The sequence below is a fragment of the Pleurodeles waltl genome, chromosome 4_2 (assembly GCF_031143425.1).
Source record: "Pleurodeles waltl isolate 20211129_DDA chromosome 4_2, aPleWal1.hap1.20221129, whole genome shotgun sequence".
Classification (NCBI taxonomy): Eukaryota; Metazoa; Chordata; class Amphibia; order Caudata; family Salamandridae; genus Pleurodeles; species Pleurodeles waltl.
Window position 1 is genome coordinate 113556856 of NC_090443.1, and position 5188 is coordinate 113562043.

Consider the following 5188-nt stretch of genomic DNA (forward strand, 5'->3'; position numbering starts at 1 on the left):
TTGTTTTGAATTGAAGTGTTGCAGATTGGTTTGGATTGGAGTGGGGCAGACTGGAGTGCTGCAGATTGTTTTGATATGCAGTGGGAAAGTTTGGAGTGGGACAGATTGTTTTGGATTAGAGTGGGGCAGATTATTTGGGACTGGAGTAGGGAAGATTGGTTTGAGGCAGATTGTTTAGGATTGGAGTGGGGCAGATAGTTTTGGATTAGAGTGGGGCAGATGGTTTTGAATTGGAGTGGTTTTCAGGGTCTATATCGTGCAATATGATTATTTTGGATTGGAGTGGGGCAGATTGGAGTGGGACACATTGCTTTGGATAGGAGTGGGCAGATTGTTTTGGATTGGAATGGGGCAGATTGGAGAGGAGCAGATTGTTTTGGATTGGAGTGGGGCTGATTGTTTTGGAATGCAGTGGGGCAGGTTGCTTTGAAATGAAGAGGGCAGATTATTTTGGATTGGAGTGAAGCAGATTGTTTTGGTTTGTACTGGGACAGATTGGAGTGGTGAGGATTGTTTTGGACTGTAGTGGGGTAGATTGGTTTGTATTGCAGTGGAGCAGATTATGTGGTTTGTAGTGGGCAGACTGGAGTGTGGAAGATTGTTTTGGATTGGAGTGGGGCAGATTGTTTTTGACTGAAATGAGGCAGACTCTTTTGGATTGGATTGGATTGGGGCAAATTGGAGTGGGGCAGATTGATTTGCACTGAGTGGGCAGATTGTTTTGGATTGGAGTGTGGCAGATTGTTTTAGATTGGAGTGGGCGGATCGGAGTGTGACAGATTGAGTGGAGCAGATTGGAGTAGGGCAGATCGGGGTGGGGCAGATTGGAGTGGGGTGGATCGGGGTGAGGTGGACTGGATTGTAGTGGGGTGGATTGGATTGTAGTGTGGCTGATTGTTTTGGAATGGAGTGCGGCAGGTTAGTTTTGGTTGGAGTGGGCAGATTGTTTTGGATTGGAGTGGGACTGATTGTTTTGTTTTGTACTGGGACAGATTGGAGTGGGGCAGATTGATATGGACTGTAGTGGGGCAGATTATTTTGTATAGTAGTGGGGCAGATTTTGTGCATTGTAGCGGGCAGACTGGAGTGTGGAATATTGTTTTGGATTGGAGTGGGTCTGATTTTTGGGGATTGAAATAATGCAGACTGTTTTGAATTGCTGTGGATGGGGGCGAAGTGGACTGGATTGGAGTGGGGTGGGGTGGGTTGGTTTGGACTGGAGTGGGGCGAACTACAGAAGGGCAGATTCCTTTGGACTGTAGTGGCGCAGATTGTTTTGTATTTGAGTGGGGTAGATTGGAGTTGGGCAGATTGTTTTGGATTGGAGTGGAGCAAATTGTTTTGGAGTCATGCAGATTGTTTTGAATTGGAGTGGGCAGATTGTTTAGGATTGGAGTAGGGAAGGTTGGAGTGGGGAAATTGTTTTGGATTGGGGTGTGGCAGATTGTTGTGGATTGGAGTGTGGCAGATTGTTTTGGATTTGAGTGGGGGAGATTATTTTGATTTTCAGTGGAGCATATGGGAGTAGGGCAGATTGTTTTGGATTGGAGAGGGGTAGATGTTTTGGGATATGAGTGGGGCAAATTGGTTAGAGACAAATTGTTTTGGATTGGAGTGGGGCAGACTAGAGTGAGACAGTTTATGGAGTGGGGTGGGGCAGATTGTTTAGTATTGGAGTGGGGCAGAGTGGAGTGGGGCAGATTGTTTTGGATTGAAGTGGCACAGATAGTTTTGAATTGGTGTGGGATAGACTGGAGTGGGGCAGATTGTTTTGGATTGGAGTGGGGCTGATTGTTTTGGAGAGGAGTGGGACAGATTGCTTTGGATTAGCGTGTGCAAATTGTTTTGGACTGGAGTGGGGCAGATTGTTTAGGAATGGAGTGGAGCTGATTGTTTTGGATTGAAGTGGGGCAGAATGAAATGGGGCAGACGCTTTGGATTGAGTGGGCAGATTGTTTTAGGTCAGGGGGGGCAGATTGTTTTGGTCTGCACTGGGACAGATTGGACTGGGGCAAATTGTTTTGGACTGTAGTGGGGCATGTTTTTTGACTGTAGTGGGGCGGACTGGAGTGTAGAAGATTGTTTTGGATTGGAGTGGGGCAGATTGTTTTGGATTGAAGTGGGGCAGACTGTTTTGGATTGGAGTGGGGCAGATTGATTTGGACTGATTTGGGTAGATTGTTTTGGATTGAAGTGTGGCAGATTGTTTTGGATTGGAGTGGGGCAGATCACAGTGTGGCAGATTTGAGTGGGGCAGATTGAAGTGGGGTGGATCGTGGTGAGGTGGACTGGATTGGAGCACGGTGGATTGGATTGGTGTGGGGCGGACTGGAGTGGGACAGATTGTTTTGGATCGGAGTGGGGCAGATAGGAGTTAGACAGATTGTTTTGAATTGGAATGAGGCAGATTGGAATGGGGCAGATTATTTTGGATTGGAGTGGGGCAGATTGTTTTAGATTGGAATGGGGAAGGTTGGAGTGAGGCAGATTGTTTTGGATTGGAGTGGGGCAGATTGTTTTGGATTGGAATGGGGAAGGTTGGAGTGGGGCCAATTGTTTTGGATTGGAGTGGGGCAGCTTGGTTTGGATTGGGATGGGGAAGATTGTTGTGGATTGCAGTGGGGCAGATGGTGTCGGACTGTGTATTTTTGAGTGGCAGATTGTTTTGCATTGAAGTAGGGCATATTTGAGTGGGTAGGTTGGGAGTACTTGAGTGAGGTGGGTTGGGATTGGGTGAGGTGGATTGGATTGTGGTGGATTGGAGTGGAGTGTGGCAGATTGGATTGGAGTAGGGCTCACTGGAGTGGGGTATATTGTTTTGCAGTGGGGCAGATTGTTTTTGATTGGAGTAGGGCACATTGTTTTGGATTGGAGGTAGATTGGAGTGGAACGGATTGTTTTGGATTGGGGTGGGGCAGATGTTGATCTATTGTGGGGCAGACTATTTTGAACTGCTGTATTGGAGTGAGTTGGAATAACTGGTTTGGACTGGGGTGAGTGATTTGGTTAGGAGTGGGGTGGATTGGAGTGGAGTGGATTGGGACATACTGTACAATTGTGTGTTAAAGCATCATTTTGACAATTACACATAAGAAAGAAACAACGTTGCTTTGCAATATTTAGAACAAGATAATATTCATCTTTTGAGAACAGCATCCACGAGCAAAAACAAAACAAAATATGAGTGCAATATGAGAAAAGAATAATTGCCAAAAAAAACAAGATATTAGTCATCTTTTGAGAACAGCGACAATGGGCAAAGTTAAGCAAAACATGAGCGCAAAGCAAGAAAAGAAGACTTGCACAATAAAAAAAGCATTTGTAATGCAATGGGTCTCAGCGTTTGCTCGAGTTAGAGCTATAAGCATTGTAAATTCCTAAGTGGACTTTTCTTGCCACATAAATTGAAAATGAAAAGTAAAACAGTTGACATAAGCGAGCCTATTCAAGGCTCCATGACTGCCATGAATGTGAGCATGAGAGTTATTGGCCCCCTGCGTGAATGTCTAGAAAGGTTTCAGGCTGGGATGAAAGCCAAACCGAAACCAGAGGAGGAGGCATCACACGCTGTACCAGGAGGAAGAGTGACGTAGTGTGATGGTCAACACAAATGTTCAGTAAGTGAAGTCGTCTGGGAGGGAACTCAGCACACAAAGGAGGGACATTTCACTAAATGCACAAATACAAATAAAGCATTTAAGACCAGCACAACAAAGAATGAATAGCAAGAGTGGGCATGGTTAAAAGTCCACATAGAGATTACAACAGGCTACAGCGCTTGTGTTCTCAACCCTAAAAAGGGAATAGGCGCCCGTTGCTGTCACAGCACAGTGGGTTGAGTGTCTGTTCTGCAAAAAAAGATACTGTGAGAGCGCATCAGGTTGAAGGCATTGGGGGCAGACGCAGTTTATATAATCTTTAGGTCACACGACTGTTTAGTAGATATCCCAAAACTGCTTGTCATTTACAATTAAAATGATTACATTTAAACTCAGTGATAATGACAGTGTTTAAATTCAAGTTGGTGTGCATGTTGAGCAGGTATCCAAGATTATTTTATACTACTCCCAAAATGGCAGTTTGTGACACAGATGAATGAAACACACAGAGAACACCTGCAAATGGGCATTGGCTCAACAAAAAGTCCTTAGAGAACAATTTTTGTGTACACTTACGACCGTACAACATGCACAGGGCACATGACATTGCAGCTTTGAACACACATGCTGCACAGAAACACGGAGGGGGGTTGGCTTCCCCATGGATGACACATGCAGAGCTTTATCTGCAGGGAATCTGCAGTGTACTTGTAGGACGGCAAGCAAGGAAGCAACCCAGAAGCCATAGCTTTGCCGGTCTGCCCTGTTTCCTCACTATGCCACTGGATTCAAGCTAGCTGGCTGATGAAGGGTGATACCCTGAAACCGGTTCCAGGATGCTTGTTTCTGGTCCAGGGAAGACCTGGCCTGGCAGTTCAGGCTGGACTGTTCCCATGGGGAACGTGGTCAAGACTGATTTGCATATGGCTGGGTCCAAACTGGGTTGGGATGGTGAGCAAAGACTAGATGGATTAAACACATATCTATGACTGGGGGTGAATGTTTGATTGGTTCGGCATTCCGTCCATCCATGCCAATTACCAGGCCGTCAAGAAGTGATCTACAAATGATCAGCAATGGGTGAGCTTCAAGCCCTTTTCTAACTCCAACAGTGTCCCGCTAGCAATATCCATATGGTAGCGCATGCTATCACAGGCTCGGCCATTATAACTCTAACAGCGTCTCGCTATCGCAGGCTTAACCCTAAAAATTGAGGCTTTTCAAGCAATTCTGATGTAAAGAAAAGGAAAATGATGCAACTTTAGGAAATGAAAAATGACACGAAGTGCAAAGCTATATTTGTGGAGCTAAGCCACATTCAAGGCCTGTGGCAGCCACATCATAGACGATGGAAGGGGCTGGATGTAAAAGTGGAAGCAATCAGCACCACAACGATGGTCCCTGAGAACAAAGCAGAAACCCTCAAAAAGCATGTGAAATGTTCAGAACTGTGTAATCTGCGTTAGAATGTTTGCTTTGGTTTTTTAACTGCTGATTCCGTTTTGTTTAGCTTGGGCATTTTCCAGGGTTATCTTGAAACAAATGACGTAAGCATTTCTTATCGCTATCTACTCCAGCCAGACAGTCGC